This window comes from Crinia signifera, chromosome 4 (genome assembly GCF_055691185.1).
Source record: "Crinia signifera chromosome 4, ASM5569118v1, whole genome shotgun sequence".
NCBI classification, from domain to species: Eukaryota; Metazoa; Chordata; class Amphibia; order Anura; family Myobatrachidae; genus Crinia; species Crinia signifera.
In genome coordinates, this window is record NC_139220.1 from 51535982 (window position 1) to 51548677 (window position 12696).

Consider the following 12696-nt stretch of genomic DNA (forward strand, 5'->3'; position numbering starts at 1 on the left):
CGTGTGTGTTCTCCCATGTGTCCAGCTCACAAGTGTCCTTGCGAGCTGGACACAGTTGAAAATAAATAATTTTCAGCGAATTCAGCCCTGGTGTAAGTTAGGCTTAATTTGGGTGCCATTTTCAGCATTACAAAAGGCACCTGAACGGCAACTCGCATCCTGAGGGTGTAAAAGGGTCGATCCCAAGGTGTTTTTGCAAATTCTATGGCAGATGCAGTTTTTCCATATGAACATGAACTTTTACAGACACATCAATAACAATCCAATATAAAAAAAGCTAACAAGATACTTCTTTAAAAAAATGTATTCACTTACCAGTCAGCGCCCTGAAAATCTAACTGCCTTGTCACTACCCTCATGCTAGTACACAATATTGCACCTTTGTATGCACTCCAAAAAATAAAAATAAAAAGTCATAAAAAAGGACAGTCCGAGGGACAAGTCAGACCGGTTTTTCCATTAAACTCTCCCCGGAGGGCCAAGAGTGATTTGGAACATGTTAATCTTTTTCCATGCAATTTATTTGAAAACTTCCGTTCAAAAGAATGGGGGCCACCAATTGGCCGAGAAAGCTCTCGGCCAATCAGCGGCCCCCATTCTTTTGAATGGCAGTTTTCAAATCACCTGCCCACACGCTGCAGGGGTGTGTGTGCGCATCTAAGGGGCGCAGAGCAGGATGCACTCCTACGGCTCGGATACATAGCTGGTACCAAAAAGCAACTGCTGCAACCACAAGTCTGTTTTTCACAAAAAAATTATGAACTCATGTTGCCCTTGACACTGTAGATCTAGTGCCTGAATACCTGTGAAAATCACCCCCTCTTCCCCAATGTGCCTAAATAAGAATATATATATATATATATATATATATATATTATATACTCCATACATGTGGATCACACTCTCCTCCAAATGGTACCACAGCTGCCGGGGTGCCAGCTCAGGTGTCCCAGATAAATCCAGTAAACCAATATAGTGTACAAAAATCCAAGAGGACACTCACCGGACTTTTAGTCTCGGATATTCAATCCTTTTTAATCCATTTTCATCATAGATACCTTAAAGTGCAATGTGCATGACGGTGGGCCACGGGCCAACGTTTCGGTCCACCTCTGGACCTTCCTCAAGGCCCCCACTATCTCCTCCTAAAGTGCATAACCACCAAATGACCGTGTGCTACCTAAATACCCCTGGTGAGCCCTCGAACCCGCCTCCTCACGTCTCACCTAATCTGTGGACCCAACCTTGTTTAGTAAAGGATCCAACACCCATACTATAGTGTCATGGGTAATCCTACTTACATTTAAACTCCTTGGTTTCGTTGCTGCCACAGCACCACTCGCCCGCCACGCCGGGTGAAGGAGATCCCCACGTTCTCCATACTACTTCCCAGTGTGCGGACCCGCCAGCGGAAGTGCGTCATCAAAGACGCGTCACTTCCGTCTAGTGGAACGCAAGACCCGGAAGTCTGCGTTCCACGCGCCGTCGGCGCATCAGAGAACAATTGAGCATACATAGATAAATAAATTCATCGCCAACAAAAGGCTGCGGAGCAGCCATGTGAAGACCCTACTCCCACTATAATATATATTTGCTAATATTACATCGATTATGCTCCCGTCTCACGGAACTACCTCATGGGACCATAATATATACGGGTTCTATGGCTCATCAGGTCATTATAGGCGCACACAGTACTACCGCCCCCTAGTGTACATATATCAAAGTGTCTTCACATCAAATACAAAAAAGAAGTATAATACAAGTACATACACAAAATTTCATCTATATACAAAGGCACTGTTATTTTGTTTGCTCAGACCATCCATATCACTATTGCACTACACCAACAAGACTTCTAAAGTTGTTCACAGAAAAACAGATAAGGAATTATTTTCGTTGAGGCCTTTAGGGGCTACAGTGTCCAACATGTGGATCCACCTAGCCTCCTTCCTCAACAAGGCAAGACCCCGATTACCACCTCTCAACATCGCTGGTATCCAGTCAATTATCATGTAGCTCAAAGCTGCAATCTGATGTTTAAACTTTAAGAAATGGGCAGCAACGGGTTTATCAGTGACTTGATGGACATATGCGAGACGAATTGACGACCGATGCTGGTTCATTCTCTCACGAAAAGTGCGTATGGTCTTGCCCACGTAGACCAAGCCACACGGGCACCTCAGGATATATATTACGTGGTCAAGAGTACATGTAAGATGATGTTTGATCATTATCTTTCTGCCCGTGTGGGGGTGGTGAAAAGATGGACCACTGATAAGGCCTCGGCAGGTCGTACAACTTGGGCATTTATAACACCCTGGTCTAGCTACCAGCCAACATTTATCCATAGTTGGACTTGGGGTGACATCTGGCCTTAGTAGCAGATCCTTCAGATTTTGCCCACGTCGGGCTGCAATCAGTGGTGGATTTTTAGTCACTGTATTGAATACAGGATCTGTGCCCAAGATACGCCAGTTCCTTTTGATGGATCTCTCCATCTGCTTGAATTTGGTATCACACTTCATCACCACTGTCATGCGTGTTTCATTGCACTTTTCTCTCTTATCAGGTGAGTTATAGATCTGCCTTCCTCTCAGTAGGCTTTGTTGGATATCCTTATCACGGTATCCTCTAGCGTGGAATCTTTTACAACACTCCAGTGTCTGTTTTTCTGCTACTACTGGATCGGAATTATTCCTGAAGACCCTCAGTAATTGAGAGATGGGTAATTTTGATTTAAGTTTGTCCGGGTGATGGCTGGACGCCCATAGCAGTGTGTTCCTGTTGGTTGGTTTCTGAAATAGTGTATATTCCAACCGTGTACCAGATTTTAGTACCGTGACATCTAGGAAGTTCATACTACAAGGGTCCGCTACTGCAGTAAAACGGATAGGGCAGTCCAATTGGTTAAGATCCCGAACCATTTCAAAAAATGAGTCTGTAGTACCCCTCCAGATCACAAATAGATCATCTATGAACCGTTTGTAGTGATAGATGTTTGTACTATACCTGTCAAGTATGTGAACCGTTTCGTTGGCCGCCATATATAAATTAGCGAACCCCGGCGCCAAATTAGATCCCATGGCGGTAGCCGCTACTTGCATGTAGTAGCCGCCATGGTACAAGAAGTGATTTTTTGTTAACACCAGCTCAATCAGCTGACATATGAATTCTATAGGGGGTCCCTCATAGGGGCCTCTGATCAAGGCTTCACGAACAGCTTGGATCCCCCCTACATGCGGAATCACTGTATACAGTGATGAAACGTCAAGGGACACCAGTATACAATCATCAGGTACCACTCCTAAGTCACTGAGGCCCTCCAGGAAATTACCTGTATCCTTGATATAGCTCTCAACAGCCTGCACGCACGGCTGTAAGTAGTGATCTACATACTCCGCTAATGGCTGAAGCAGCGAGCCACAAGCGGATATAATAGGTCTGCCTGGAGGGTCCTCAAGTGACTTATGTACCTTCGGCAGAGTATAGAAAATAGGGCATTTCGGATGTTCTACCTGAAGTAGTTTAAATACAGTCTTGTCAATCCAACCCATGTTGACTGCCTGGGTAAGAGCCGTATCGATCTGTTTTTTAATTAGAGTCATTGGGTTTGAAGACACAGGTAGGTAGGTGTCCGCATCACCCAACTGTCTCCTGACCTCTCGGTCATAGTCAGAAAAGTTTTGCAGAACCACCGCACCCCCCTTATCTGCACCCCTAATTACAATAGATCTATTGTCCCTCAGGTCTTTCAACGCCCTACGTTCAGCCTTAGTAAGATTGTCAAACATTCTGCCTTCATGTGTTTTACTTCCCTTCACCTCACTATCCACAATTTACATATATGTCTTCAAACTCGGATTAGTTGAGGGGGGGATCAAACGTACTCGGTCTCACTGATATTGCTGGAGTAACACATGGTTGAACTGTTTTATTAGAAAAAAATTCCCTCAATCGGAGTTTGCGTCCCATTTTGTAGTGATTAATTGACCACTCAAAAGAATCAAATCCTTGTTGAGGAAGGAGGCTAGGTGGATCCACATGTTGGACACTGTAGCCCCTAAATGCCTCAACGAAAATAATTCCTTATGTTTTTCTGTGAACAACTTTAGAAGTCTTGTTGGTGTAGTGCAATAGTGATATGGATGGTCTGAGCAACCAAAATAACAGTGCCTTTGTATATAGATGAAATTTTGTGTATGTACTTGTATTATACTTCTTTTTTGTATTTGATGTGAAGACACTTTGATATATGTACACTAGGGGGCGGTAGTACTGTGTGCGCCTATAATGACCTGATGAGCCATAGAACCCGTATATATTATGGTCCCATGAGGTAGTTCCGTGAGACGGGAGCATAATCGATGCAATATTAGCAAAATATATATAATAGTGGGAGTAGGGTCTTGACATGGCTGCTCCGCAGCCTTTTGTTGGCGATGAATTTATTTATCTATGTATGCTCAATTGTTCTCTGATGCGCCGACGGCGCGTGGAACGCAGACTTCCGGGTCTTGCGTTCCACTAGACGGAAGTGACGCGTCTTTGATGACGCACTTCCGCTGGCGGGTCCGCACACTGGGAAGTAGTATGGAGAACGTGGGGATCTCTTTCACCCGGCGTGGCGGGCGAGTGGTGCTGTGGCAGCAACGAAACCAAGGAGTTTAAATGTAAGTAGGATTACCCATGACACTATAGTATGGGTGTTGGATCCTTTACTAGGTTGGGTCCACAGATTAGGTGAGACGTGAGGAGGCGGGTTCGAGGGCTCACCAGGGGTATTTAGGTAGCACACGGTCATTTGGTGGTTATGCACTTTAAGAGGAGATAGTGGGGGCCTTGAGGAAGGTCCAGAGGTGGACCGAAACGTTGGCCCGTGGCCCACTGTCATGCACATTGCACTTTAATCAGAATCAGAATCAGAATCAGAATCAACTTTATTGGCCATGTATGCTTGCGCACACTAGGAATTTTTTGTGGATTTACAGTGCAGCATCAAGCAGGGATGAAGGTGGGGGGGTGAAGGCATTACATATATTACATTAAGACATTACATGTGGGGAACACATACCCGCCGAGCTGCACAGCGCCTAGGCAGCCATCAGCGGCGCCACTGGTCGCTGCAACAGCCAGGAAGGTAACATTAAGTACAGTTATCACATAGGGAGCACATACCCACCGAGCTGAACAGCGCCTAGGCAGCCATCAGCGGCGCCACTGGTCACAGAAACAGCCAGGTAGGTAACAATACAAGCAGAGAGACAGTACAGTTATCACACATGGAACATATTTGGCCAAGCTGCACAGCGCCTAGGCAGCCATCAGCGGCGCCACTGGTCGCTGCAACAGCCAGGAAGGTAACATTAAGTACAGTTATCACATAGGGAGCACATACCCACCGAGCTGCACAGCGCCTAGGCAGCCATCAGCGGCGCCACTGGTCGCTGCAACAGCCAGGAAGGTAACATTAAGTACAGTTATCACATAGGGAGCACATACCCACCGAGCTGAACAGCGCCTAGGCAGCCATCAGCGGCGCCACTGGTCACAGAAACAGCCAGGTAGGTAACAATACAAGCAGAGAGACAGTACAGTTATCACACATGGAACATATTTGGCTGAGCTGCACAGCTCCTAGGCAGCCATCAGCGGCGCCATCTTGATCATGCTGCTCAAAGGCAGCAGTAATAATATTATTTTCATGGCAACTGAAGCATGAGTTCGACTGGTTGTAGCACTTTTCTTCCAAAGCTGGCACACCCTGCCAGCTTGTTGTTCAACGGGTGTGCAACTAGTGATGGTACAGCATACAGGCTTTGCAAACAGTGGTTACGGAGGTACATGGTACAAATCATTGTAAAGAGACAGTAAACAAAGAAAATACATAGCTTTCATCGGCTTAGAGGCTGAGAGAGATGGTAATTGGTGAAAAATAAAATGATGCCATGTGCGGGTGTAAGTCCAAATCCAGTCCAAACTCCAGTCAAACTCATGCTTCTGTTGTCATGCTTACGATGCAGGCTAAGAGCAGGCAAAGCCTTTAAAGCAGGCTTGCAAACATTTCCAATATTAAAGGAAAGTTTGGGTCAGCTGGTACAGGGGGAGGGGCTGGTGTTTGCACAAATTCCTCAACAGGCTAATTAGTGGAGGGGGGAAGTTGCAGGCTCCAAGTAACAAAACAATTCACAATGCAGACTGTTCTTTAAATGAAAGCATCAGATGTTCAAAATGGGATTTCATGTACCTGTAAAAGGTATCTATGATGAAAATGGATTAAAAAGGATTGAATATCCGAGACTAAAAGTCCGGTGAGTGTCCTCTTGGATTTTTGTACTAATATATATATATATAAATAAAATAAAAAAAAATACATCTAACTTGTAATTCGAAATACCAACATATTACTCGATCATTCACAAAACAAGAATGACCAGCAGGAGAGGTGGCGTGGCCATAATGGAACGCACCAGGAGTCACACAGGTTATTCCTTCAGCTGCACACAAAAGTGGTCATTTAGTTCTCCATTGCAACCACCCTTGCCTATGGAATGGTCCAGGTACCTTCCAAGGAGGTATATGTCAAACTAATGATATTTATGACCCATTCCAGTTAGGATTAATAAGACTGTACTGTAAAAGCCATAGTATATTTGCTGTCTTCTGGTATCAAGAGACTGTGGTCACTGCTCAATTTAAAGCGGTCAGGATCTCCCTGCTGCATTTCATTACCATAGTCTGTGGGATTCAGATTGAGTGCTTGAAAAATTTCTGTGGACTCGATGGCAGAGTCCTTAACGGGTTTGAATAAATTCTCATCGTCAGGTCACAGAGCTTCTTCTGGAGTATATTCATCATCACCAGCGCTACGGTCGTGTGGCATTACAGATGTTTCTATACGACAGTTCATGCTTTTTGCAGTTTATATGCTAGCAATGGGTGCAACTAACACTGCAATGTAGATAATACACTATTGTTCCGGTCATTTGCTCTGGGTACTGAGAACACAATTACATCACTATTTGGTTGTCTGCAGCAGTAAAATGAAGGGCCACATGAAACAAGGACTTCTCCTCAGAAAGGAAAAGACTGCAGCTAACCAACTAGACCTCTGCTTGGAAGTTCACAATTACATTGGTGTAACTCTGGATACTGGCATGACCCTGAAACATCAGGTAACACCCACAATCAAATCTGCTTTCATCTGGAGGAACGTAGCCAGAACAAAGCACTTAATTTCCTCTGAAGATCTGCCAAGTCATACACACATTTGTAGCATCACGCTTCGATGACAAAATGCCATATTTTCCCTCACTGAAAAAATTATGGTACAAGAACACAGCTGTCAGGCTCTTATCCAGCCAGACCTGTTCCAGCTACAGAACACCCATTATATCCTCCCTTCACTGGCTGCCTGTAAGATGGAGACTATTTCAAGATGACCGATTTTTAAAAGGCCTATGTAACAGAGGCCCAAGGTACCTGAGGAACATTAATATTCTATTCTGCCCCTCTTGATTAATGCACTCTGTACAAGGACCTGCAGTCTCCCAAAATTCATTTTGGGGGCAAGTGTTTAGCTTTGCACCTATCAAAATTTGCTTCCATGCATCATTTGAGTAACACCCACTCTAGATTTCTTCACAAACAACTTACACAAGCATTTCCAGTGCTCCTTCCTGGTAAGCAAATTCTGGGTTTTGTTTTAAATGAAAAAAATGTAATCCTGAATAGGTTTTAAAGGTGTGTACACACTTGTACAATTTAGACTATCTGCATACAATTTAGACTATATAGTGCATATCTGCACTATATAGTCTATGCAGCCAAGACTGTCTGCGATACGGGAGCGCGCATCGGGATCGCAAGGGATAAAACTCATACAGTCTGCATGAGATCCAGATGAGAGTCCATGCTGTTTACGTCCTTTTGGACAATATTTTGAAGTCAGAAAAAAAATGTAAGAGTACAAAAGGAGAGAATAGGCCCCACAATTGTGCAATATGTCCTAAAAAAGGTAAATGTCACAAAAACAGGTTTACAGAATTAGAAACCAGTGTGATCTATCTATATCTCTCCTTGCTTCCACCCTTCAGGATCAGATGCCTCCAATAACACAGCAATGCATCAAGCTTCTTGCTCTTCCTCAATAGTGTGAGACACATGGAGTTTACCAGAAATCCTTACAAAGCATGGCAGGTCAACGGCTTCTTCGTCAAACCAGGATCATAAGGAAAAATTAGAATGTTCTGAATGAAGGTCAACTATTACATTTCAGGCAATACACTTACATTTACAGTGTCCATATCTATCAATATTGTGCTTATAAATCCATGTAAACCACATTGAGACATTAAAAAGTACTGAAAGTGCACATCACATCCTCCAACAAAACCTTCCTCACTTGCTACTTGATATTTTACTCCCCTGGTGTGATGCAGACTTCCAAAATATAGACAAACATACTCTAAACAATTAAATTAAAACTATTAAGTCTCTACGAGCTTTGTTTTAGGATTTAGAAATCCCAGCACAGCAAGCCATGCGAGGGGACTCTGTGCACATTAACGTGTGTCCATGTCGACATTCGGTTAAAAAAAAATAAAAAACCCCATGTCGACCTTGTCCATATATTGACCTACACCCATGTGCACATTAACGTGTGTCCATGTCGACATTCGGTTAAAAAAAATAAAAAAAATGAAAAACCCCATGTCGACCTTGTCCATATATTGACCTACACCCATGTCCACCAAATGATCCACACCTACCTGGCTGTTCCTGCAACACAGGTGAAACTCCGATTCCAGCATGCTTTCTTGTTCCAGAGTGTCAAAGCTAGTGCGCTTCTGGTTTTTGATATGCAAGTACATCGCATGGGTCCAGTAATACTTTAGGTTTCCGAGATGCATTCTATATATCCAAATATTTCCATAAGCTCTGTTCAGTCTCCTTAAAGGGCAGCATTAAAGCCAGGGGGTACATCTCAATGGCTCCCACCGCAACATAAGCAGGACACACCTTCAAAAAGCTAGCCTGCTAACAAAGGTGTATATGGGAACAAGACAATGTGTGCTACTCCAGATGCCGCAAATATACACATTTCTGTGTAACACTGGCAGGGCATGTTGGGATGTGCATTTAAAAAAGCATCTGGAGTGCTTCAAATTGCCACACCTTGATATAAATGATCCATGCATATTAAGTAATAGAAAGGTCTATATATTGAAAAAAAAATAAAAACACACAGAAGATGCGTAAGCTGCGACACCCCCTGCCACTACAGTGACGTCCCGCCAGGGCAAACTATTTAAGATTTGACACTGTAGAGACTCAAATTTCATCCCATTTTGGTGAAAATAAATATCTATTAACCCAAGTCATAGACAGACCTAGGTGGAAAAGCCATTAGCCACTTGGTTTACCCCACAGCTAAATTACCTGCGCTGCCTGATTCTGTTAGTGGAGTTCATCCTGCGCATAAAGACACAGGGATGGACTTTTCCTCTCACATTACGGAGCTGCAAGTAAGACTGGAGTTATAGGGTTTATATTGAAGCCAGCTCAGAATGCAAAATGCAGTAGTGACCGATTCAAATTCTGGCATTAACAGCATGGATGTAGATTCCGGCACCCTATTGAGGTGCCAATTCCCAATGTATTAGTTTTGGTACTACCACAATGAGGCTGTTGATTTTTTAACATATAGCACTTGTAGCTTGAACCTTTGTGTTTCCATTGTATATAGAGAGCCTATAATATGAGCCAATTGCACCAGCAAAGGAATCACCTTTTAAGTATAAACCATTATAGAATTGCCAGCAATAATTAGAACAAAAAGTCAAATCCCAAAAGCACAAAATAAACCTAAAAAAAAAAAAAAAAAAAAATCACTATAAAAATGGCTTAAGTACTATCCTGTGTAAGTGATCCTTGATATATTTGCCTACTTTTAACATCAGTAACAGAATTCACAATTTATGAGAACCATTACTAGTTTATTGCAAGATGGGAACATCTTTGGGATACATCTTCAAAATCTGGCACAAAAGTATAATCATTTGTGTAACCTGAGTATACTAATAAAGTAACTGAATCACCAAATAAGTAAGCGATGAGACTGATAAAGCCTTTATATAAAAATGAATTTAAAAATAATCTCACAATCTGAATAAAAAAAATTTTTCTCAAGTGATGGAAACAACTTTTCTGTTGGTTTTAATTCAACCTGATCATGGCATTATTCAGGGCTGTTACATTGCCCAATTTCCATTATTGTAACTGATATAGATATTTTGAGACCATGTAAACATGATGATTGCTTTATATGCAAAACAATTAGTCTGCACACTATTCAGTGAACCCAGATGGTTTAAAAAGAGCCAAACTAGATTACAAATAAAAGTTCTTAGTAAAATAGAGCACTTCAACTGATTAATACCATCACCTTGTACCTGTGATGACATAAGCTTTAGGTTCTGGGTCAATATTTGCATGGTTCTGGGTCAATATTTGCATGGAATTACCTATTTGTGTTCCATAAACTAGGGTCCTTCTAAAAAGAATTTCTTGAATGATTTGGTTTTACCTACGCATTTCCTAGACAGATGCAAACATCTTCACCGCCAAAGATCTATTCTTACTTTGTGTATCAAAATACTTCTGCAAATCAAGGCCTAGAGCTCCAAGAAAGTTGGTTTTGAGACTGTTTTACAATGTGGATGGAGACATTGGGGTGTATTCAATGCTTTTTGCAAGTCGTCACAGCTCGTGAGGTCAGTATTCAACTGACCCCCTGTACACGCCATTTCCCCCTCGCTAGGTTTTTAAAGAGAGAGGGGGAAACGGTGTTATGCGGCCGCTAAAACTGCAAGTCTCACGGCTAAACTCCCTGCATTAGACACAAACCTCACTGTTTGGGGGGGGGATGCGGTCATCTATTAGAATGAACTTAGGTCTCCAGTCATTAGGTCGACCCCACTAGGTCGACTGGCAGGAAGGTCGACCTGACTTAAGGTCGACATGGGCCAAGGTCGACATGACTTAAGGTCGAATTTGCATAAAGGTCGACATGAGGAAGGTCGACATGGGTTTTTCACTGTTTTTTGAGCCGACATGTGCCGACAGGCGGTATTTCATGCCCTACCATCCACTAGGGCGTGGTGGGAGAATAAAATAGTGTGCCGAGCGCATCGAGGCACCGTGCCCGAAGCATCGCGAGCGATGCGAGGGTCCGATTTTCATTGCCAACTGTGTCCATGTCGACTGTGTCGACATTCGGATAAAAAACAGTGAAAAACCCATGTCGACCTTATGACCAGTCGACCTTCCTCATGTCGACCTTTATGCAAATTCGACCTTAAGTCATGTCGACCTTGGCCCATGTCGACCTTGGCCCATGTCGACCTAGTGGGGTCGACCTAATGACTGTAGACCTAAATGCAGTCTGACGAATGATCCCATTCCGTTTGGGGGAATCCTGGCTATCCTCAGACAGCGAGGATTTCCCAGATGCGTTGAATAGGTTAAACAGCGAGGAATGCTTGTTTTTGGTGATCCCTGCCGTATTGATTACACCCCAGTGTTTCCAAAAGCATTTAACTAGGCAAAGTGTCCATAGAAATACCATTCAATAATTTAGCCACTTTACACATTAAAATTATGCCAGTTATTGCACTTCAAAGCTATTAAAAACAGAAAACCAAAATACTCCCTCCACATACAAGCACGCAGATTTCTTTTGTTTTACATGTCCAGTATCAGTGAACAGTAATGTGATATCAGCCAGTTCCGCACACAAAGGCATCCTCTACCATTCACGGCTGCATACTGCCAAGCTAACCACTAGGATACAGTTCTCAGAAAGACAAATCATGAACTTCTGAAAACTGGTACAAATATATTTAAAAAAAGGAAGCACATCTAGAAAAAAAAATGGCGCTTTAATGAGAAACATTGTGGACACAGGCGATAGTAGCACATTCAAAAATCATACTAAAGCAGCCCATACACGCTGCTATGAGAGCGTGCTTTCCGTGCTGTACTAGCACGGATCACATTGCATTGCCTGTGCACATGTTGTGCATGCAATGCAATGCAATGAAACCTAAGTACAAAATGTGCAAGCACATACTTTTTGTACTGTGCGATGAGGTGCGCATATCAAAGCACACATCGGAACAGCACACATAGCAGCGTGTATGGGCAGCATAAGACAAACACGCAGTGTAAGTTTTACTATGTGCCCTGTCCTAATTATGTTCGGTAAAAATCAAAAGATTTTCAAATCGCCATCTGAAAAAAGGTCACACTGCTCATCAAACACTCCCATCAATGCAACTGCAAGCACATATCCTTTGCGATGAACCTGGGCACTTGCAGATCTGCTCATCTGAAAGGATATTGTTCTTAAAAAGGCATTTAGGAAATGCTCTAATAAAATGTATAAGTCCTATGCTGAAGTCTACTCCCAGCTCCTTATAAGTACACAAGTTTACCTGTCAAGGACCTATAATAGCAGAAGCGATTGTAGACTACAAACGGAATTCTAATGATGCCCAAGAGCCCTACTCTGATGATTGGTAGGCTTCATGTATCAAGATCATTGGTTGTCAACCAGTCGTCAGGGTGTGAAGCCAGATTACTACTGTACTTCTAGTTTGTATGGGAGCTAGAAAGTTAGGATTCTGAAGCCAG